The sequence below is a fragment of the Felis catus genome, chromosome C1 (assembly GCF_018350175.1).
Source record: "Felis catus isolate Fca126 chromosome C1, F.catus_Fca126_mat1.0, whole genome shotgun sequence".
Taxonomy (NCBI): Eukaryota; Metazoa; Chordata; class Mammalia; order Carnivora; family Felidae; genus Felis; species Felis catus.
Window position 1 is genome coordinate 207,247,787 of NC_058375.1, and position 24,607 is coordinate 207,272,393.

Below are 24,607 nucleotides of genomic sequence, written 5' to 3' on the forward strand. Positions count from 1 at the left end.
GAGAACCCTGGGCTCTTATGCCCACCTCACTGTCTGTACTACCCCAGTGACCTTGCGGACCAGAAGGGCTGACCAGGAACCTTGGCACCCAGACCAGTGTTAAACCCTCTAACAGCATCCCTCGTTCTTACGATGAAATACAGAGTCCCTCCCACGGCCTATGAGTTGGCCTGCCTTGTGCGGCCTTGGAATTTCTTCCAATTTCTTGGAATGAGTTGGCCTGCCTTATGCAGTTCACAGGAGCAGCCGGGCTCTTTCCAGCCTCTGTGCTCATGCTCCCCCCTGAACGGAACACTTGCCATCGTCCCCCCTCCTTGTGCCTGAGAGCGAGGGGCGGCCTGTCTGTCGCGTTCACCGCTCTCCTCCAGCATCCAACATGGCACACGGGACACGGAGGTACTCAACGTGTCATCAAGTGTTGATGAAAAAAAAGAGCTGGGCTTTCAGCTATCAGCTTAACTCCCTTCAGGTACTAATGTATTTGGGGCAGTCATTTTTCTGAAACGAAATTCTAGACAAGGTTTCGCCACTTTGGCCCTATTGGCATTTTAAGCACAAAAATTCATGGTGGGAGAGACTGTCCGGTGTACTGTAGGATGTGGAGCAGCGTCCCTGGCCTCTACCCACTGGATGCTGGTAACACCCCCTCCCCCTGAGTTGGGACAACCAAATGTCTGGAGACACTGACAAATGCTCGGGGGTGAAAGGGAGGATCATCCTGGTAGAGAACCACTGGTCCAGAGACAAATTAAAAAGAGGTGGTTAGGACTTTAATGCTGCCCACAAAATACCCAACCGATACTTTGTATCACATTGAGCAATAATGCATTTTAATAACTACCCAGCCGCCATTGACATCATTTCAGTGGAAACATGCATTCCAGGAACATTCACGAACCACCCAGGGAGGGGCTGGTTGGTCCGTCCCGAGAGTCAACTCAGCTTTCTGCATCGGTACTGTAGGTGACGTCTGAGGTCACATCAGTACTGTCTGATGGGAAGTGGCTGGTGGAGAATGGTGGGGAGGAATAGGGAGTGAGAGAAGAGTTGGAGGAAGGATGGGGTTCCCCGTATCTGGTAAGAACTTCTGTCTGTATCTGGCACATGAAAACGGGAGAGAGAAACCAGAGAAATAAGAGACCGCCTTCATGCTTGGGGTCTTTCCCCGAGACCACAACCGACAGAACCCGCAGGCAGTCTTTTCCCGGTGTGGCAAAGCCCAGGAATGGAACGTGAAGGACTGAATCTCAACCCAGAACCAGCTCCCTGTCCACTGCCAACCCCTTTGACCAATGTGATGCTGCTGACATCCTCGTTTTACCTGCCACACTGCAACAATATTTTCAATTATTGGTTAAACTGCAGATGCCCCATGAGTCATTTAAATAAATCTCACATGTATGAAACGGTCAATTGTGTTCTCAGAGCAATTCCCAGCTGTAAAAATAGAGCCACACAGAACATATTTTTTTCTGCAGCTAATTGAAAATACTGCACATATAATGCATGATTTAAAGCACCCAGGAGGAATTCCAATTTGCATTCCCTATTTTAAAATGTACAATCAAGCGCTGTCTTAAAGCGCCCTGCACGTTTAAGTCAATATTGCTCGCCTGAAGCCCCAACCACTTCTAAATTTTCACACTACAAATTGACGACTGAGGATTTTAATGCTCCGAGTGACTTTTAAAACAATGACTTTAATAGAGCTGCGTTTCCTGAGAAGGCACTCAGACTTGACTGGTTCAAACCTCACAGCCCAGACAAAATTCCCAAAATGGCAGTGAAATGCCCACCAGGAAGAAGGGTCTGTGTGGAACATCCTTCGCTTGGGAACCCAAGCTGTGATCTCTTCAATGCCCACAGGACTGCTCTGGAGTTAGGAAGGAGGCCTCGATATTCTTGATGGTTGATCAAATGGTGGTTGGCAGGGTATGCGGCAATAAAGAAAGGGGTTGTCAAAGTAACAGGTGCCAAAGAAGGAGTGCCCAGACTCTCGGGGTCTGGAGGAAGGGGGCTGCAGAACTCCCGATCATCTTCCATTTCGAATAGAGTTTTAGAAGTTGCATGAAATACTCACGCTACTTCCTACCCAACACCACGGTTCCCTCGGTCCTGCGCCCTAAGTAACACACCATGACAAGGGTGACCGGCAATGTGGCAACAGGCGAGTGATAACCCAACTGACGAGGAACTAAAAGCGTCGGAATTTAAAGTAACAATGGACGCTCGACCTACAGTTACTGAAGGAATGAAGGTACCACTGGCAAAGTAGTGTTACTCCTTGGATATGCGAACCTTTAACCCCTCGCGTTCGTTCCACAAATTAGGAAACAGAATTGAGAAGTAACGAAAGGACTCCAAAATGATCTATTTTGATAACCTGTCACCAGGGGCTAACGTCTCATATTACCTGTAATGAGGACGTAGACATCCCCGCCACTGGAGGATAAAGGCATCTACTGTGTGGAACTGTGTTGACAATTTTTAGCCTCCTGCGCTGATGGTCCAGGAACTTCCCCACAGGCCGTTTGGAGCAGACCCAGGCTGAGTTCTAGGACTCGGGCCAGGCACCGTCCCGCGTGCTTTCATAAGAGACCGATCGCCCAACCTTCCCATAGCCAGCGGGCTTCCCGCGGAGGCGCTGTTGCTGTGGGCAGCGGGCTAGGTGGCTAAAGGGCTAGCTTCTCATTCTTCCATCTCTTGGGAGTGTGGTAACCGTTAGCCTCTCTGATCTGCAACATTCCTGGGGCTCCTGATGGAATCCGAGCTTTTCCTCTGTGCTGCATGCTGGTGTCCCCCTAAGTGATGCCATCGGGGAGGTAGGGGGTAGGGGAGGGCTGGGGGACAACTGAAAAGTCAGCTTCTCTGACATCATGGAAATAGAACACGGCAACGTGTGGTGACCCATCCTAGGCTTTTGCTTCTCCCTTGGGCACCGCTGGGTACTTATTTACAATCCTTTCTTCCCAGGGAAACAAGAGGGAAGGCAGGAAAGGGCTGAACTTGTATTGCGGAGCCTGAGAAGGGGAAGGGACAGCCACGTGGCTCCCTCAGCCTCCCGACACGCCTCCAGGCCCAGGTGGGTTCACGGACAGAGTTCAGGAACGAAAGGCTCAGGGCAAAGAGGCAGGCAGCAACTTTCCTGCCCTCCCTCCAGATATATGAAAGACCGTATTAAAAATGGATTCAGTGGTGGATACGGAGCCGTTATCTTCCCTTTTTCATTAGAGGAAGGTAGGGCTGCTTTGATGGTAAGTTTCAGTACCCCCAGAAGTGATCCCGGGATACCTGGGCACACTTTCATCCCTTCTTCTTCAGTTTCCCATCTAGTTCTGGTGAATAAGCTCCCTCTTCACCCAGGCTCGGCTTAAGAGATCCAAAGAACCCCATCGGAGTCCCTCAAGCGGGGCGTTTTCAGCATAGATTACAAGCGAAATAGTTACACAGAGGAGGTTGAGAAAGGGTATGAGGGAATGGTTGCCTGGTCCCCACATTTTAACTTCTGCGGGGAGGGGTGGAAATTAGAGGAGACTGGTATCTTCAGAAATAAATACACATGTTATCTACAGGCACAGAATCTAGAAACACTTCTGAAGTGGAAGAGGGAACGAGGGATACGGAAGAGAAGATAACTAAGTTGGAGAAAGGCTCCTTTTGCTATGATCGCTGAAGTTTTGCTCACCTCTTTCGGTACGAGAGAGGTAAACAAATAAAATCTCCAAGCAATATTTTCAAAGAAGCCTCCTCTACGTTTACGTGTTTATTTCTGGCAAGCAACCACCGAACCAGCAAAGTCCTGCAAAGCTCGGAAACCGTCTTAAGGGATGGGAAGTAGGATTTCGAGCTCGGCTTTAGCCGCCCAAATAGGTTCTTCCTTTAGCCCGACTCAATTCCTCTTGCCGAGCTCCCTCCGAATGCCTTCTGAAGGGATGTGGCGGGGCGTGCGTTCAGCTATTTCACAGAAGGAACCTGTGTTGGCGTTAGTACAACTGGGGGACAGGCCTGTAGTCTAGTCCCGGGCCTGCCTACATCGGATAAATTGCGTATGCGCTCTGTGACTCAATGACAACCCCTCTCTTCCACCCCATACCTCCAAAGGTTGCTCTGAGGGTCATGTAAGACATCATCCTGGGCGATGAGGGGACAATTCTCAGGCTCCACGCACCCTTCCCTCATAAGACCAGGCTTTTAACTTTCCCCCATCCAAAGCTAAGGCCCAAGAACAAGGCTTTCTGGAATTAAAAGTCAATGACTTAATGAAAGCTCTCCTTCTTACCTCTGTCTAACCCCTGCTGTAAGATGTCGCAGGGAGGAAACTCTAGGGACGGAGGGGCTGAGCATCTTGCTGTCACGAAGGCACAGTTTATAGGGGGAGAACCGTCTCCCAGTTTCTCAGAGCCAGTCACAGAGACCATGTTCACGAACAACAGAGGCTGGCGAGTGGCTGGCTGCGCGGGACACGGGTGGAGAGAAGGGCATTTAGAGAGCTCCTACTGCGTCCACAGCCCTGTGAACGTGTCATCTCACCGAATCTCACACGAGCCCTCCCGGGTAGAGCTGAGGTAACAGAGATGAAGAGAGAATGACTGATCTGCCCACAGCACCCAATGAGAAGCCACATGGATATGCCCACAAGGCAGACGCGGCCGGAGGCTTCTACCAGAGAGGACAGAGCTGTCAGCTGCCTCTTCCTTGTCCAATCCCTGGGGTCCTTTCGTTTCTGCAGGCAGAGCTCAGCACTGGCACGGATCCCATTCCCTTCTGCTCCCGCGTGGCGTTCCCAGCATTGCTGACGACGCTCTCCAACACCGGAAGGACACCCCTTCTTGCAGGATAAAGGGCTTCGTTTCTTTGACTAAGTTCCAGGCACCACATGTGCTTGAGTAGATGGTTATCTCCCAAATAGGACAGACCTCCTCTTTTCCCAACGCGAAGGTCCCCGACACCTCCCCCTCCTGCCCACCCAAGGTTTGGTCAACCCGACTAAACAAACTTTATGACTACTATGGGATATCACGTATATTGGGATTTAGAAATAGTACTTTTCTTTCCCTTCTCCCCTTCCACGAAGCAGTTTCACTCCGAGCCTTCCCAGACATCTTCTCCAAGCCTGTCATCACTCCGAGCTGTCTCACAACTTTCCCGATCACGTCATCTCCTTTTCGTCCAAGTTGCCTACGATACAGCACTTTTCAAATCTGTGTGCCACGCTGTCACTGAAAAATCTATCTGAAGCCATGAGAAGCCTTGCACAGGCCATTGGGACTGTTGCCTTCATAGGTGAAAAGATATGCATGATTTCCACGGCATGTTACTGAGTGTGTGACTTTTTCATGAAACCCTCAACAGTCTCCATGAATTCACTTGACAGAGAGCGGCTATCGCTCAGCAAACCCATTTCTTTTGCTTCCCCAACACAGAGCTGGGGCTATGTTTCCTAGCTTCTGCTGTAGGTAGGAGTGTCCATGAGACTGAAACATGGTCAACGAAATGGAAGCAGGACTGCTGTATGGCACTCTCAGACCTGGCCCATCAAAAGCCGCCATATGCAATCAATCCTCCGTGATCTTTCTGCTTCCACCAGCTCGATGCTGACAAGTACCGTGACTTTTTGGAAACCGCCTGCTAAATCATATGGAGCCAAAAGATGGAAAGAGGCTGGCTCCTTGAATCTCCAGGATCAGAACAGACATGCCCATCTTGGGATTGATACAAGTGGAAGTCTGTACCACGGTACACATTTGGGTTTATTTATTACGGCAATTAGCACTACCTTAATGAACACAGCATTCAAAATTTGGCAGTTGTGAAGTCATGACCTCAGAAATAATTACTAAACCTGTATTCTAATTCTGTGCCTTTTTCTAACCCTTTTGTATCATGCAACCTCTATGAATGTTCATAATAAATATAGACTGAGGGGATGGCAGGCTTATTTGTCCTTCTCCTTTTGTTCCCAAGACTCATTCATGAGTCTCATCCATCTAAGGCTTTTGGTGGACTCTGAATAATGAACTTATCATGACCTTTGTAAGCGGAAGATTTTGAAAGGACCCTGATATGTAGCAACGCCCGATTTCCCCAAAGAACAATTCTGGGGAAATTTTTCACTCCATATTCATGCACACAGTTTTCAAATTAGAAAACATTTATTCACAAAGAAAAATTATACATTTCAGTGTCTTTTAATGACTTATTAAGGCATCACTTAGACACCATTTTTGCCTTGCATGCCCAACCCAGAAGAGACCAGGCCTGAATGCAGTTCTGTGTTCTCCAGCATCTTGTACCCATGAATATTCAATGAAAAGAAAAGTTGTGGGGTGCCTGGATGGCCTAGTCACTTAAGTGTCTGACTCTTGATTTTGGCTCAGGTCATGATCTCATAGTCATGGGATTAAGCGTGTGGAGCCTGCCTAAGATTCTCCCTCTCCCTCTGCCACTCCCCTGCACACGTTCACTCACTTGTGCTCTATTAAAAAAACCAAAACCCCAAAAATCAAAAAAAAAAATTTGAAGAAAACTTGTAAAGTTCCACACCTTTCCAAAGTCATCCACTAAAACTTTTTCTTTTTTTTCTAAAGACAACTATTCTTTCCTCCATGAAGGAACTACCTGCTTGGATTTAGCCATGGAGAGCACGGAAAGAGACGAAATGGCCAACTCTTATTATTGCTTCAAATCAGTAAGTAGCAATTCCACAAAATTTAAAGCACAAAGGGTTTTGTCGAAGGTGGGGTGAAAGAAAAAAGCAAGGGCTGCATTACCCACGAGCGCTAAGACATTTGTGTTTATCCGCTACTTGACAACATTTCACATCGTGCATGGACATACCTCTCCCCCACACAGCCATTAGGAGCGACTGATATTTAAGAAACTTCTTTGCGTAAAGGGCATTAGCATTAGCGCTGCTGAGCCTCCCAGACTCCTTGAAAGCTGGGAGTCATTTCATGTGAGAGGAAATTGACACTCCAAGACTGTCCATCGCTCGCCCTCATTCTCAAACCTCGTGGAGTCTCCGGGGTCCTCATCTACAGAACAATCTTGGGCCACCAGCCTTTCAAGGCTGCCAAGAGAATGCAGGAGGGCATTGCACGTAAAGAGCTTCCACAGCCCACAACTTATGCTGCCACTGTGACCGCTCTGGTCGTCGGGGGTCACACACTGCTCTCCTAGAGTCCTTCCCCACGAGGAGGGAGGGGAGAGGGCGTCTGTGCAGCCTTCCCCGTGATTCAGTCCACACCATCCCCTCCAGTCTGACCTCCCGGACATCTCATTCAGAGCACTCGTTCTGGCAGTGCAGTACTGACCCAGTGCAGTACTGAGGGTCCCTCAGGACGATGGGTCTACTCCAGCGGAAGAAGAGCTTATCACTACGGTACTTGATGATAATAAAAAGCTAAGCGATTTTGAGGTATTTTTGCTACTGCATTGAAATCCTCTACAGAAAATGCACCCCCTTATTGATTCCCCCCACTACAGTCTACCACGGCTCTTGAGCTGTTAAAGTATTACAGATATGCCCTTTCTACTGAAACATGTAAGGTCCTCAAAGGTCGACTTGTCTTGCGGATACTTCTGTGTGCCTCAGAGGACCCGGCTGAAAAAACGAGTTCTTACACCAAACGCACCCAAACATGATAGGACGGCCACTTTGAAGTCCTGTGTGGGGCAGATCCATCAAGAGTAAGTCTTGCAGATCTCTTGACTCTCTGGAAATAATCCTCTTTGGGAGGATGGGAGTGAACAACACAGAAGAAAGGAGACAGGAATCAGTCAAGTGACTCTAAGGAATGCACGGTGACTGCCTCCAAGTCAGTGCGGTGTTCTGGGCGCTAATCAAGGATGGGTGACAGGTGATGGCAGTTCTGGCTGCTGTACCCGGACTTGGTGACCGGAGAGGTGACAAATGATAGGAGCAGAGACAAGAGTTCTCAACCTGTCTCAGCCCTGACCTTGCCAAGTGATTTAAGTCACTATTTCCTATGTCCCTGTCTGTGAAACAGGGACAATACTATCCTTCTATACAAAGAAGGGACTATCCTCATCAGCAACATTTCCTACCTTTGGAAAAGAAGCCCAGAGAGGAAAAGTATTTTGTGGACAGAAAACTACTAACTGTACAGGCACCTGGGGGGCTGAGTCGATTAAGCATCCAACTCTGGATTTCAGCTCAGGTTAAGTAAGATCTCACAGCTCACAGATTTGAGCCCAACAGCGGGCTCTGCAATGACAGCATGGAGTCTGCTTGGGATTCTCTCTCTCTCTCTCTCTCTCTCTCTCTCTCTTTCTCTCTCTCTCTCTCTCTCCCTCTCTCTCTGCCCTTCCCTTGCTCTCACCCTCCCCCCAAAATAAATACACTTAAAAAAAATACTAACGGTAGAGCTGGGGTTTAAACCCAGGTTCATCTGACTCCCAAGTTCACCCCGTCCAGCAGCGCTCTGCCCTCTCCTCTGTGGGGCCGCCCTGCACTGTCGCTCAGCCACCACTGTTTAGTCTCAGTCAGTCACTGAAACAATGTTTCAGAATCCAAGATCTCCACGGGGAGACAAACAATGTTTCAGAATCCAAGATCTCCACAGGAGACACGCAGACCTGGAGTGACTATCCCAGGGGCGAGATTCTCAGCAGAGTGCTGCACACACCCAAATCTCCCTTTTCTCACCTGCCGGCCAGGACTAATTTCTACCTTACAAGGGTGGTTGACATTCAAAAGGTCATGTATAAAATGTGCCCGACGTATCTGACCCACTGACGATCCAGGCTCTTTCGTTTCCTTCTTCCCTTTTGAGCTCCTCTGCAGCAGGTACTGTGGAAAGAACCCAGGAGGATAAGACAGACCAAAAAACCCTTGAGCGTTCCTAACGGGGCAGATAAGACACACAGAACTACAACACAAGGTAGAGAGTGAGATAAAAAGCATGATTTTGCCATTGCACATGTAAAAATATATATATTTATCCTACCCGAAAGAAATGTTAGGCTAATGAGTAACATACACGCACGGGAACCACTGTATTTCCAGCACTTGCTAAATTCATTCACGGTTAGTATGCTGAGCGCTTTGATATTCATGATATACCACTGTTCTGCAGAAGGACAGGTTTACTATGAATACTTTGGCATTCTCTGGCCAATCCTCCAAATTGATATTTTAATTAAGTGTCATTAAGAAATGAACACAGGTTTGGCCTATGACGATAGGGGTCTATGAGTAAATTAATTTCAAAGACGAGATCCACACCTTCAGGGAAAGGAAGGTTTAGAATTAAGTCATCACGCAGAATCCACCTCCCTGGCATCCCCTGTCCCACTGTCCGAGCAACAGTTCAGGTGTGGGCAGGCGCTGGGTGCCGTCTAAAATCCCAAACAGCTCTTTGCCTGTAAAACCCGAACGTCTCCTCTCAGTGGCAGCAGAAAATACATTCTCTACCCGGGAATGTTTGCCGAGGTTAGGTCCAACGGGCATCCCTTCTGCATAGCGAGGGAATCAAAGCATAATTACGTGACCTGACCGTGTGTTTTAAATACATTCAGCGTGTGTTTCAAATGATTATGTCTAGGTATCTGCATATCAATGGGTGGCACTGCCCACTGGACTTGCTCACAGCCTAAAAGACAGGAACAAAAAGAAGGCTCTGGATGCTACACTCGCAAAGGCCACAATATTAAACCAAATAATGTTTCCAGGCTGTAGAGACATTTATTGATTCTTCATAACTAACATAAAAAAAAAAAAGCCCCCAACCTGACAGCGCTAGCCTGCGGTGTGCCCCCAGGAAGAACTGGTAACACAGCTGTTTATACATCCTCACACAGGGGGGTGGGTAGTTTATTTCACGCACCGGCCATCCTTTGCTGCATGGCCAGTACCGGAAGAGGTGGAAGCCTGCAGAATGCACAGATGACCAGCCGATGGCATGAGTACTGCCCGCCCAGAGTATTACAGGTCCGGAAACCAAGCACGCAAACTCAACAGGGCGAGTGAGTCATTCGCTCGATCAAAGACACCACGCGAACGTGCGTCCCACAGGAGTGAGGAGCTCACCTGGACTCCTGGGACGGAGGGAACCCCCCCGCCAGGTCATTTATGCTCTGGAAGTCAGCTCCGTTCTCGCCCCTGTGCTCAGCACCTGAAGTATACGGCCCACTTCGTCCCCACAGGCTTCAGACGGGGATACCTTCATGCCCAACTCACAAGTGAAGAAACTGAGCCTCGGAGAAGTTTAGTGAGTCATCTGTGGCCTCCTGGCCTCTAGCTAGTGACTGACCGAATTGAGATTCAGACCAGTCTGTGGGCCTCCAAGCCCTTCCAAGCCCTTCATACTCTTAATCACTACACTGCACAAGGAGAGGAGGCGCGGAAGGGGAATGTATGCCATTTGGATGGGACAGATTTTTTATTTTTTTTAACGTTTATTTATTTTTGAGACAGAGACAGAGCATGAATGGGGAAGGGTCAGAGAGAAGGAGACACAGAATCCGAAACAGGCTCCAGGCTCCGAGCTGTCAGCACAGAGCCCGACGCGGGGCCCGAACTCACGGACTATGAGATTGTGACCTGAGCCTAAGTCGGCCGCTTCACCGACTGAGCCACCCAGGCGCCCCGTGGATAGGACAGATTTTGAACAAAAGGCATACGTGAAAAAAACAAAACCAAAAAACCCATGAAACAGAAGTTAAACCTCAACCAGTGTCCTAAGCTCAGTCTGTACACGTTTGTGGAGTTCAATTAGGTATCTTTTAAAAGTCATGTCATTCTTGTTCTTTGGTGATGTGGACTTTTATCCAGCTCAGCCTAAGTTACTCCCTCGGACTCCGGGTAATGCACTCTACCTTTCTGAGCCAAAGGTCAGTACTAATTTTAGAGTTGGAGTCCCAGGGAAGAAACAAGTGTCTAAGGAATAAACTGGGTGGGGAGCAAGAGCCAGAAAAACGTGACTTCCAACAGAACACACAAATGCTAGCCTCTTCCCATCTGGTGAGTTTTGGTTGTGTTACTTAAGGATCCCATGCAGCCAAGCGGGAACAGGGGTCCTTCTGCAGGGAGGCACGGTGTTTCACGAGAACTTCTTTTTGAGAAGTTATGACTATTGACGAGTTCTAAATCTCTGAAAATTCGTGGTATCAGCTCAAACGGCTCACACGTTTACAGCCGGGTCCAGACTCTGGCACTGACACACACACACACACACACACACACACACACACACACACACACACACACACAGGCTGCACGTCGGCCATGGATACTTCCGCCGCGGCACATGCCTTTCCCAACCGAGCCGGTGGAAGGAACACTAGTATCTGTCCTACAGGCAGGGATGAGGCCCCAGGAGGCCCCAGACAGCCTCTGCCGACTGAAAACAAATACAATGGCAGTGGGGGTAACCTGCCTGCCCAGCACACCCCATCCAAGGCTCTTTCCCCTCCTGACCACAGGTCTAAACATGTGACTCAGACTCTGCCCAGAGTATCCCATTCCCCTCACCACAGCCATTGGTCCAGAGAAAGGCACATGACCCGAACTGAGCCAATCAGAGTACCTCCCTAGGATTTTTCCAACTGGCCTGGCAGGAAGCCCCTCTTTCCTCTTGGTCATTGAGGCTGTTGGGAGGTAAGCCTGAAGCTACCTGCGCTTTTGCTTTTGGAGAGGATGAAGACCGCCTGCAAAGAGACACGGAGGGAGAGAGGAGAGCTCGAAAGCCCCGAGTCTCTGGTTTCAGTCCAGGGCCAGAGACACCCCTGCCAATTCAGGATCAGCAATGTAAGCCAATAGGTTCCCCCCTTGCATGCCATGTCTTTGCATCATCTATTTTTTTTAATGTTTATTTATTTTTGAGAGAGAGAGAGAGAGAGCACGAGCTGGGGGAATGGGGGAGAGAGAGAGAGACAGAGACAGACAGACAGAATCCGAAGCAGGCTCCACGCTCCGAGCTGTCAGCACAGAGCCCGACTCGGGGCTCCAACTCACGGACCGTGAGACCGTGATCTGAGCCAAAGTCAAGGGTCAGACGCCTAACCTACTTACTGAGCCACCGAGGCACCCCTGCATCACTTATTCTGATAGGGATTTCTGCATTTGTAACCGAAAGATAATGCCGTAGTTAATAGCTCATATAATCCCAACAGTGATCAAATCCTCAAAATAGTTTCCGTCCTAAGTGGAGTCCTTATTTCAAGAATGAAGAATAAATATAGTGGAAGCAAACACTGCCATTATTTATATAGCATTTTCTCAAAACAAAGGAAGAGAAATCTATTTTCATTTGCGGTCACCTTGGTTGTTTTCGAGTGGGCTTCGTATTTGGTGTTAAATTCTCTCACATACCACACCCACTTTCAAGATTTGGTCCCTAAAAACTTGGGCGAAAACAAGTGGTTATTTTTTCTGTAGCTATATTAGCTGGCACTAAGTAGAAAGGGAAAGTGTGGGGAGAAAGTGCTGATGCTATTTTTGGTATGCTCTTAAGAGAAATTCCCCAGGTTACCAGAGTTCTGGCTGCAGCGATGGGGGGAGGGCATTACAAAAACAAAACAAAGTACATTTACCAAGATTTGCAGTCACTACAAGAAATCCTTTCTGCCTTTTCATGGGATTTTGGTTTTCCCCTGTTATAGCAAAACCTCCTCCACATTATCTTTCTCCCACGAATTAACTAATAAAAATAGAAAGGCACAGTGGATTCCAATTCTCAAATTACCCCTTCTGAAGCAAAGGGCAAAGGCTGAGGTCAAACTGCAGCAAGAGCATGAGGTTTCCTGCGCTGATCTTGACCTAGGGCGTCCGCCCCAACCGCTGAAGGAATTCAAGGATGAGACAGGGACGCGTTTGTCAAAATGCGGAACGGAAGCTGCAAACAGAGGATTGCTTCGGCGGGGTGTACATCCCCATGCACAATAAAGAGTCCCAGAAGGAACACCAACCTCTCTGCCCTGGGCTTACATCCAGACCTAGAAACCCAAGAGCAGAACAAGGGAAGAATCATTGACTATGTAAATAGACTTGCCCCGTTGAGTGAAAGGCAGCGTTTCTCAAAAGAGAAACAAAATACTACTCTTTCAGTGTTCTTACATAAACTGTGAACTTATACATAAGAAATCACCTAAAGATGTAGTTTATTGCATTTGAATCCACTCCACACCTAAAGGAATTTTATTATTATTTTTTTTTAACCCAATGCTGATTTGCAGATCAGACATGCAATCTACTCATGAGGAAAGATGGTTCTGGGAAGAGAAGATAGGCATATTCATGGGTGGAGAAATGGTTTACAAAAAAGATCAAGTATAGGGGACCCAATGTATTTAACATTTTTATAAATGCTTTAAGTGGGAAGACCAACTCGATCTTCATGCTGGCCCTCAATGCCATTTCTGAGTACAAAGGAGCCAAGTTGAATGATTTCAGAGACTTAGGACAGAGGGATAAGAATTTCATGTAGATGAACACAAAACAATGCATTTAAAAAAATTCACCTAGATCTGATATATTTAGGAGAAAGCTGGGTCAAAAAGAAAAATAAGTCAAGAAGTTACATTTTTTTTAATGACATCTTTGAGATCATAATTTCATCACACCCATTGTATAGACAAAAAAAATTCAGTCCTGGATGACTAACTATACAAACCCCCGGCAGCACAGCCCAGACTCTCTCCCAACTCTTCTCATCAAACTTGACTGAAGACATTAGCCAAAAAAACTACTAAGGGGGTGGGGGGGAGTCAGCAAGAGGGCAAGCATTACCGCCACCGAAAAGGTTAACGGAAATAAACCAGAATGCATTCTCTCCTACCTTGTACAAACCACAAAACAGGGAGTACAGCCCAGCCAGCGGACCTCAAGGAAGGCTGAACCAAGCCAAAAGAGGTTCAGATGAGGATAGCTGAAGCGAACGTAGAGACGGAAGTACTTCTGGGTTAGATTTTTGCTTTTCTTCTAAGTAATGTTCTATCTCAAAAGTCACGAGGAATCAAAGATTTTCTTGTTTTTAATTTTTGCTTTTTTACAATTATGTATTTTTGAGAGACAGAGCACAGGTGGGGGGAGGCCGGAGAGAGAAGGAGACCCAGAATCCGAAGCAGGCGCCAGGCTCTGAGCTCTCAGCACAGAACCCTACGCGGGGCTTGAACCCACAAACCACGAGATCATGACCTGAGCCTGAGTCGGACACCTAACTGACTGAGCCACCCGGGCGCCCCTCCCCCCCCCTTTTTTTTCAACGTGAAGAAATATATTTAATGCAGAAGTACCAGGACAAGAATGGAGGTCTGGGGGTGGGGCGGAGGGGAAAGGTCCCCTTCAAGCCCAAAACACGAGCACTAGTTCATAAAGCGTGTAGTAAACTTAAGAAAAATAGAAGTACGGTTCAGTTCAGATATCCGTTAAGTGCCTCTGGGTCATGCACCCCTGGCTGGTGCAAATGAAGCTAAAATACAGGAGGCCTTCATTGCACTTAGAGTCTAGTGGGTAAAATCTGTAGGTATGACACAGTTACTGTCATCAGAGAGGCCTCCATGGGGCAGGGTTTACATGTGTATGCACACTCCACACATGCCATAGAGGGCCGGGATTTTCAGGACAGACTTTTCTGGAGCAGGGGACCATGGACCTGAGTCTTAAAAAGGGGGGAGTTAGCCAGACAGCGAACCAGTGAACGCAGAAGGTGGAGAGAGAATTCTAGGCAGAGGTCCAGTAGGAGCAAGGGGGCCTGGGCAGCCCTGTGGGGTGAGGAGTCTGCAGGAGGTCAGTTTTGCAAGAACATAAGGTTTTGGAAAGGCAGGGCAGGGAGGTGGGAAGAAGACGAAGAAAACTTAGACTCTCCCATGTCATCCCGAAGGGCCAGCAATCTGAGGAGTTGCTGGGGAGAGTGGCAGAGCACTGTGGCCAGTTCTCTGGCTGAGTGCTGAGGAGTTCCGCGGCACGACTGTCCAAAGAGTGAGCCCGGGAGCACATGGCCAGACTCTGGACGCCATGTATGAAATGGGGCCGCCACGTTCCAGGGGCTGAAGGGTCCCAGGAGAGTAGGGAGACTGCAGAATCCACCCTGTCCCGTCCACTCCCAAGGCACTTGTGAGGAAGGAGGAGGGTGGTGAGGTCTGTGGACACAGTTTATAAACAGTGGAGACTGCATCTCGACCCAGGTGAGGCAACACTACGATTCACCACCCTCCCTACGGAGGCTCACAAGCGTTTTTTGAGACACTGAGGTACGACACCTTATAAAGACAGTAGTTTACCTTCCAGTTTGAGACAGCTAACCTGCGACACAATGAAGCCGCTCCTCCAGAGTCAGGGTTTGCCCCAAAGGCAAGAGGGAGGCAGAGTTTTCATCAGGAGGGACACAAGCAGGGGTGCCTGGCTGGCTCAGTCCCTTAAGCATCTGACTTCCGCTGAGGTCATGATCTCATGGTCTTGTGAGTTCGAGCCCCACATCAGGCTCTGTGCTGACAGCCTGGAGCCTGCTTCGGAGTCTGTGTCTCCCTCTCTCTCTGCCTCTCCCCTGCTGGCGCTCTCTCTCTCTCCCTCTCAAAAATAAACATCTAAAAAAAAAAAAAAGAGGGACACGAGCAGATTCGGACTTGGGGCACTGGATGAAAGTCATCCCAGCACATGTGGGAGATGGCTGGAAGGGGTGCAAAACTAGGCATAAGAGACGTGGCAGGGTGCCATATAGTTAGGCACCAGGGATTCACAGGCTGTCGATGGTCTCCCAGCCTCTGGGTGCTAACTCCAAAGCCCACAGGAACCAGGAAGCTCCTGTAAATGAGGACCACAGGTCCAGAAGAAACCAGGAAGGAAGCCACCTCCAGCATAGTTGGGCAGTGGAAACTCCATGCCAGCCATGGGTTGCCGCGTGGGATTGGAGGCCTCATGTTCCTTCCGGGTCTCCTGATTTTTTTAGAGAAGCTATAAATCCAGGCGACATTTTAACATTTCTGATACGAACCCAATTTTTGTACACTTCGTTCAGGCCAACAACACATCTGCCCCCTGGAAACGGCACACTGGCTACCATTTTGCTGGTTCTGGACCCTGAAGCAGGGCGGGGCCACCGTGACTAGAGCAGAGGTCTGTGGAACTTCTCACCGCGTGGAGAAACAATAGGACCTGGTGACTGCATGGGGGGGGGGGGATGCTGGAGGAGTCTGGCATTACCAGGAGGTTCCTGCTTCAATACCCTAGTGACTGGCCCAGCCACCACCACCCCCCCCCCAAAAAAAAAAAAAGAGTGACAAACTTTGGCCAACGATGAAATGGGTATGGGGTGAATGGTGATAACTTAAATCAATCAGTCTTAGACACATGGTGGGGTTTTTGTTTGTTTGTTTTTGCCTACAGGGCACAGATAAGCCACCAGACTGTAGGCAACTAGCTGGAGACACCAATCTGGGACTCACTTTGTACTGGAGATAGTTGAAGCTGTGGGGAATGTGGTTCATCCCATGACTCTACGTAGAGCAGAACGGGGGTCAGGGCAGAGCCCTGGGTAACCTCAGGAGGTACTGGAGAGGCAAGGGAGGCAGAGGGAAAACCAAGGGGACATGGCAATTAAGGAGGGGGGGGAAAAGGTATCAGGAAGGTAGGAAAGGTCCGCATCCAATGGCGCACGGAGACTGAGAGAGAATCTGTAGGATCACCATTCAGGAATCACGGGGTCTTCTCCTACTCTGGGGGGGCCTCTGGCCAGCTTGCAGGGAGCGGAGAAGAAGAAGGCAGAGACTGGAGAAGCGTTAACTTGCTTAAGAAGCCTGGGGAGACACAGTGGTCACTGGGGACAAGGTGGGGGTGCAGGGAGGAGCAGGGCTATGGCATTCTAAAAATACCGTTCAATAAGAGTTCACAGGGAGATACTAGGCAGTGCCACTTGGCACGCCAAAGAGAGGCCTTCCCTCTAATTTTCCCTAAGTTCCCTGCCCCAGCTCCTATGATTCTGTCCCATTTATTTTATCAAAGCAGGATTATGTTTGCTTTTTGTCTATTTCCTCCCACAAGAATGGCCATTCCAAGACAGATGCCAGGGACCCGCTATATTTGCCACATCAGGACCAAGCAAAGCACCTGGACACAGCAGATGCTTACGAAGGTTTCTCGGGTGAGGGGGTAAATTCGGAAAGGTTTGCAGGCGGGAAATGGGGTAGGACACGGAAAGACTTCAGCTCAGTGGCCCCTACTTTCCTGGTAGAGCCGGCCGCGATGTCACCTGTCACACGGGAAGGAGGGAGGGGAAGAAGTCTCTTGTGTTGAGGAAGAGTTGCAGTGGGAGCACCGGTTGGCCACCTGGAAGGCAGGAGCTTGTGACTGAGACATTCAGACAATGAGGTTCCTGATTTCAGAAGATGAGGATCTCTGAGCGAGGGCAAGACTTGGATGTAGTCAGGGGACTCCGTCGCTAGAGTGCATGGAGGTAACCTCATTTAAGATGGTCACAGCAGTGGGACTAGAGAGCGCGCCCTCCATGGACTTTGGGACCCGAGGGACAGAAAAAGCCCAGCCAAGGGCCCCCAGGCCGAAGGAGAAGGACTGGTTGGCAGAAGATAGCCACACGGAGGGGTAGGTAGGACGTGGCTCATGTCCAACTCTAACACCTCAATCTCTGACTGGTAGTTAATCACCCATGTGCGGAACTTAAAAACTAATGTCCTTTGGAGACTGAGTCATTTTTGCCCTTTTAAAATTACACTAACATGTGAAGTTCATAGGAGGTGGAGATTTTCTGCTTAAATTCACTTTTGTTCAGAATAAAATAAAATATGGAGGACATCTTTATGACCTTCAGTAATTGCCCCCCATAGTACAATATTTTTAAGCGTCATTTTAATACAGAATCAAAATTTGAGAGTTGAAAGGATCCCTAGATTCTTTGGGTTAACACCTTCATTTGCATAGCTGAAGAAAATTTTTGCTGAAATACTTGCAAACAGCAATAATTACTGATTTAGATATGCAGACAGCATTGAAAATATCTTCAATGTTTGAACTGTGCTTTAGATATACAAATTAGCAATGCTTACATTTCTTCCAGTTATCTCTGTTCAACTTTGGATAGAAAATCTCTCAAGTACAAAATTACCACGTAAATTATTCCTGAACAGTTCAGAAAAGTCAACTGCTTCCCGGCTTGAAAGCGGACGTCAAACCTTCAAACACCTTTTTATGTTGGTGCTAAATATAAGCGCGGTCTCTGCAAAGTGGCCAAAGCAAGACACGGCAGCGTTTGCGATTTCTCAAGAGACACACACACGAAGATTATTTTTCGTTCATTAAAACACTAAAACCTTCAATAGCGTCTCCCATAATACCTGAAGGTGGAGTGCTATCTTATGTAATAGAAGCCCTCCATCCCCGCTCAGTTGGGAGGCAAATTAAACACCTAATTCCGCCCAGAATTCCCGAGTACTTTCACCTTACCTGTAGCCACTGATCGCTGCCTCGATTCCCATTTCTACAGATGGTGAGAATGGCAAAAATCTGCTCCATGGGGCTGAGTTGGTTGTCAGAGGCCAATTTAAAGGCTCTGCCCCAAACCACTGGTCGCCCCCACCCGGCTCGGCCAGCGGTAAACACAAGAGTCGGTTTGTCTTTTCCCCACCGGGCAGCGCACACGCCAAGCACGGGGTGGGGGGACGCCTGCCTCGTACCTGGGTACCTCAGGTTCAGGGTCACCGGCGCCAGCGAGGATGCGCCGGCGGAAACCACGCGGGCCCCGGGGCTCCCCGGCTGCGGGCACACCTGGACGCCACGGCCGTCGCGGCCCCTCCTCGCCCGGCCCGGGTCCTCCTCGGGCTCCCCGCGGGCCGGGCGCGGAGCCGGGCGCGCACGCAGCCTCGGCCGAGGCAGCCCGAGGCGGGCTGAGAAAGTTCCTCCGCCTCGACGTCGCCGCCCCGGGGCCCCGCTCGCCCGGCTCGCCCCGCACGCCCCCCCGGGCCGGGCGCAAGGTCGCGGAGCCGGGCGGCGCGCGGAGCTCCGGCACCGTGGCCGGCGCAGGGGGGTGGGGAGAGGGGAGGAGGGACCCCCGCCGGCCGCGCCCCTCCCGCCCCCGGGCGCCCGCAGCCCGTACTCACCGCCCCTCGCTCGGGATCCCCAGGTGGCGGCGGCCGAGGGCGGCGCGGCCCGAGCCGGAGCCGGAGCCGGGTGGCGGCGGGGCGGAGAGTCGGAGGACGGAGAGCCGCGGCGGCGGCGGCGGCGGCGGCGGCGGCGGCGGCGGCGGCGGCGGCGGCGGCGGCGAGGCAGGTCCGGGAAGCGGAGAGGCGGCGGCGCCTCCTGCCCTCGCAGCGCAGCCCGGCCGGCCCGGCAGCCCCACAGCGCGAGCTGGGCGGTCGCGGCGGCGGGGGCTTTATCGCCGCCCGCCCCGCACCCGCCCCTTCCTGCCGCCCCCGCCCCCGGCCCGCCCCGCCCCGCCTTCCCGCCGCCTCCTTTGTGTGCCAGCGGGCCGCAGCGTCCCCGCTCCCGCACGCCGGGACGCCCCCACTCCGGCCGCGGCCGCGCGGAGGCCGCCCCCCAGGGCTCCACGTCGCGGGGCTGCGCCCGGAACTCGCCGGAGGCCGCGCCGGGCCCGAGGTGCGGCGCCAGCCCCGGGCCGAGCTGCACGTGGGTCGCCGGGGTCCGGGTGTGGGTGCGTGTGTGTGTGTGTGTTGTGTGTGTGTGTGTGTGTGTGTGTGCGCGCGCGGAGAGGGAGGGACCCTAGGGCTCGCGGCGCGTCCCGGGGATGCTGGCAAGTCGTGTTGGCTGCACCCCTCCCCCCCACCCCCCGGGAGGAGACGGGGCGGGGGGGGGGGTTGCCCCGGGACAGTGCCCACCGGGCGGGGTGATGGGGGTAACGGTGCCAGGTCTCGGCCGGGGAGGGGCAGATGACCCCGCGAGGCGCTTCTCAGGGTGCCCCACAGCCGACTTCTCCTCGGTGGGCCGGTCGCCGGAGGCAGATGGCAGACAAGGGAATCCGGAAATCTGGAGTCGTGGCTGCGGTGACAGCGCGAGGTACCCGCAGAGTCCTGGGAATCCGGCCCTTCCCAATCGCTAACTAAAACTGCTGGGACCTTGTGCGCGACAGAGGCGCAGACCCCAGAGGCCCGGAGCCGTAGCACCCTCAGGCTCCCAGCTGCGTTACCTGGCTTGCAGTCCTCCTTTGCGCCAACTTGGGTTTGTGGGGACACAACTTTAGTGACATAAGTCCTGTTGCCCTCAGTGCGGAACCCGTGCCAGCAGGCCCACGGCCCCAACTGTGAGAAGGAAATGTGGCGAATCTAAGACACGGCCGTGAAATGAGGTTGCGTCTACTGATGAGAGCAACTTGGATGATCTACACTTGGTGTGTGGGCGGCCATGCTAGACGGTGTGTGCCTGTCGGGGTGAAGGAGTCACTTTCAAAAGTGTGAAATCTGGGCCAGCCTAAGGGTATTCACAGCCTCTCTTATAGAGAAATATGCTAGGGAAGGTTTGGCTCTTAAAATAAAAAGGAAACACAGTCCACCGAAAGAAAACCTGTTTCATTATTTTACAGTCATGCCTAATATTCATATTTAATTACAGGGCAGGATATAAATGCTTTTTCCTTGTCCTCTCTGCCGAAAATGCTCCCCCTAGCCCCCATGATCTTCTCATCACTGCCTCCTTATACTTCAGGGCACCACTCAAGTGGCACCTTCTTTCTCGAGGAAACCTTCCCTGACTGCTTGACTTAAAGTCACTCCCTCTCTTCTCCAATTTATTAACTTTCTTCATAGAACTCATCATTTGGGTTTTTTTTTTTAACATTTTTTTTTTTCTTGGCTACTTGTCTTCTACTCTTCCTCGTTAGAAAATATGCTTCCAGAAAGCAGGGAAGAGAAACCAGTTCACATGGTTTTCAACTCACCCCGTCCCTAGTGCCTCGAGCCAACACTACCCATATAGTAGTTGCTCAATAAATGTTTGTTGACTGGTGGGTGAACAGGGCCAAGTGACTACAGACATGGTAAGTACTGCCCGGGGAACAGTGTTAGGGCTTACTCTAGCCTGGGAGGGCCAGCCGGACCTGGGAAGAATGACATGAAGCCAGGAAGCTAGAGAAGAAAAACCCGGAGGTGGGAATGAGCTTGGTGTATCTGAGAAACTGGGGACCAGCCTCTTCCAGATGGAAGGGAGTCATTCAGGAGCCTAGCGGATGGAGAAATAAGTTAGAACCAAGAAGCGTGGGTAGAGCCAGCTTCTGAAAGCCTGCTTGATTCCCTACATCCATTTCTGTCTCCATCACTTTTTTAACTGAAAATTCTTACGGAGATAATTGTAGGTCCTCGTGCAGCTGTTAGAAATAATACAGAGAGGTCCCTTGTATACTTTATCCGGTTTTCCCCAATAGGAACCTTTTGCAAATCTATCGTAGAGTATCACAATCGGAAGGTTCACACTGATAGGTTGACTTAGATCTGAAACACTTCGGTTCAATTTTTGCCATTGAAAATTTTTAGTAAAGTTACTCTTCAGTTTTTGAAAGAATGCACAGAGACTCTTTTGAAGGGGTTCGGCCTCTGGTTTTAACGGAGCCAACATTTTTGAGGGAGGGGAAATGATTTATTTTTAATCATTAGGGTCCGAATTCTCCAGCTATAAAAGACCGAAATCTTGGGGACTTACCTCTTTTGTTTACATTTTAATGACTGCCACTCACTTCCCTGTTCTACCCAGTACTGTCAAAGGAACATTTTGAGCAATAGTGTACATGACTTGTCAGTTCTGAAATCAGACAGGATGCGGTGTTAACTAATCTCCTAAACTAAGCCCGACCACGAATGTGCCTTTCTCTTTCCCTTGGACATTGGATGGGACTGCCAATGCGTGTCTCCCAAAGGGAAGCGATTCAAGACAAAGACCCATTCTTCCAGTAGGATATGTGGGGAATACCAACTATGCTTGTTACAGAATGTGCATGGCTGGTGTTGGCTGGCCCTCCTCACGCCAGCAAGAGGATACAGAAGCAACCTCCTAAGCTCTCCATGACATTCAAGTGACGAGGCAATTTGACATCCGTCACTCGGGAGCTGCCCCAAAGAAGCCGTGTTCCTTCCTCGGGCAGTTGGTGCCCATGAACGACCGTTCTTCTCACATGGGATCCTCTTTGAAATGTATCTCTCGCAGATGTGTGTTTTCAACGTGCATTTTCCTCCCGTCTCTTCATCGGTCTTGTTTGAGAAACCCAAATTGTTTAATGCTCCTACCTCCCTCTTCCTTTGTGATTCACACTCACAGCAGAATTTCATTTTGTCCTTCAGTTGTGTGGCTGGCCCTAATCCTCGGATAGAGCTTCAAATTGTTTATTCCTTAAAACAAAATTTCAAAAGTGACCTGGAATTTAGCCAGCGGCAGCCAGTCTCTGAGTTTGGCTTTGTGTCCATAAGCTGCAGTTGAGAGAAACGCACGAAATGCCCAAACGGAATAAAACAAATGATCTATTTAGTCTCGTTTCCTCTCTTGGAAGAGATCCAGTGTTGAGTGCTTTGGAAGAAGACGAAAATCCCCCTGCCCCACCCCCACAGTTCCCCCCCCCACACACACCCAAACAGTATGACCTTGTCTTTAAGTAAAAACCATCCCTACCTTCCAATGGGTGGTGGTGTTTTGTCTGGAAGAGTGACCCATGTCACAATAGTAAGATAGTAATAGTTGCTCCTCTCCTATCTAACCCCTGTTTAAAAACACATTAAGCCACTTGTTACACAACATCATGGATGCAAATGTTGTTACACAAGATTGTTTTAACCAGGGGAAAGGAGACTGGTTATAACCGTTCACTTAGACGATTAGTTTTCTGGGATTGTCGCATCGGGTGTGATTTTTTTTTTTTTTTTAAGCTTACAAAAGGCATTTGTCTTTTTATTTCCCTTTCTGGTTGGCTTTTAAATAAATCCAATTTTCTTTTTCTGTAACTTCTGAAACAGATTAAACCAGAGCATCAATTCACACCTTCCCATTGTCGTCACTACTTTCCACAAGAGCCTCGGAGCAAAGACATTACTAAGTGCTGGGCTGAGAATTATTTTGTACTCGTGTTTGGCCAAATAGAATGGAAAGCTCTCGGTGCTGAGGATCACTGCGATACTGACCCCTTCAATCACCAACGTATGTCTTCTTCCTGCCCCCGCCCCTCTGACCTCCCTTCTTTCCTGCATCACTGTGTCCTCTGCCTCTCTCTCACCACCACCCCCCCCCCCGCCCTTCTTGAGAAGGTTACCAGTAAGTTCCAATGGTGGCAGCCCCATCCGTTTTTCACTGTCCTTTATCACCCTTGATCACTTGGCAGCATTTAACTCTGGTGTTTTGCCCCTTTTCGAAATGCCTTAGCCTAACCTCTCTCTTCCATTTTCTTGGCCAGCCTTTATCTTTCCCTCATCAGATCCCCTGCCTCCTCCCTTTCGTGTTGCGGTGCCAGCTGCTAACAGCTCTCTCTCCTCTGCACACTCTCTCTATGGACCGAACATTGACTGGTGTGGCCACTCAGCATCTCCTCCCCCCTGTCTTTTGATAGCCGGGTCTGGTTTCCTTTGGAAGATCACCACTCCTGCGTTATGTGCCACATTGTTGGGAATGGAAGACAAGGTGTCCTTCCTTCCTTTAGCCAAGGGGTGGGTATATGACCAAGCCAACAGGATCCCCTCCCAGGACTTTGAATCCTGAGGAGTCGGGCAAGTAGTTGGAGCTGATTCATCTCAGCTTGACCAGACTGTTCATGAATTCTTCCCACCTGGGCACCCGGAACCTCCATGGCTCCTGCCCTTTCTGAGGAGAGGTGCACAGTAGACTCTTCATTTCTTCTAGGTTTTCCCACATCTAGCCAGATTTGGCTTCTTTTGCTTACAACCCAGGACCCCTAACTGACATGTCCTAGATGTGTGGCGCCTCGGTTCTGAACGAATTCCAAACCTGTTGTCTACACATGACCTTGACCTCTGTCCCCGGCTCCTACTCACACATCTCCAAATGCCCGGCAGACCCTTCCACTTGATATTCCCTCGTCGCCTCCACCTAACAAGTCTAATGCTGACTTACCCTGTGCCACCCCAAAGCACCTCCTCCCCTTGCACTCCCCAAGTGTTTCTGAGGAATGACCGCCCTTGGAACGAAGCCAGAAAGATGGGACTAAGTTCTGACTCCTCCCTTTCCCTTTATGCATCCATATCCAGCCATTCCCTGGGTGCTATTTATAGTTTTTTTCGCCCCAAATCCCTCTTATTCTCCCATTTCCCCTTCTTTTCCTAACTCAGACCCTTCTCACTTTATGACTGTACTACTCCAAAGGCACCCTAGCCATTCTCTCAGCTCCCAGATTCTACCCACCGTTGCCAGCTTCAATCATGCTATCCCAGCTTAAAATACTTCCATGTTTATCACTAAGGTCCAAATTCCTTGGCTTAGGCAATCTTCTTTGGAGGTTATGGTCACAGCTTCTGGAATTAGACCACCTGTGTTCAAATTCTCTTCTCACCACTATGTGATCTTTCTTTCTTTCTTTCTTTCTTTCTTTCTTTCTTTCTTTCTTTCTTTTTTCTTTGTAACTTAACCTCTGAGCCTAAGTTTCCTTATCCATAAAGTGGAGGATTATAATAGTATAACCTTAACATAGATTTATGT

At 49.9% G+C, this 24,607-nt stretch overlaps 1 protein-coding gene and 1 long non-coding RNA gene across 3 annotated transcripts in view; one reads left to right on the plus strand and one right to left on the minus strand.

The window, feature by feature from the left end:
- SERPINE2 (serpin family E member 2) overlaps positions 1 to 19,284 on the minus strand; it is a 62,714-nt gene extending 43,430 nt beyond the window's left edge. Inside the window, exon 1 of one of the 2 annotated variants that reach the window (XM_023259735.2) lies at positions 19,069 to 19,284. The gene's annotated coding sequence lies outside the window, so the exon portion shown is untranslated. Of the gene's footprint in view, positions 1 to 18,645; positions 18,666 to 19,068 lie in introns of those variants that run through there. The other variant, XM_011285653.4, reaches the window with a different exon arrangement.
- A 324-nt stretch (positions 19,285 to 19,608) lies between these two features.
- Positions 19,609 to 22,435, plus strand: LOC123379292. The gene is made up of 2 exons (XR_006583570.1): positions 19,609 to 19,981; positions 20,190 to 22,435. It is a non-coding gene; the product is annotated as an uncharacterized LOC123379292 (long non-coding RNA).
- The last annotated feature ends 2,172 nt before the right edge of the window (positions 22,436 to 24,607 follow it).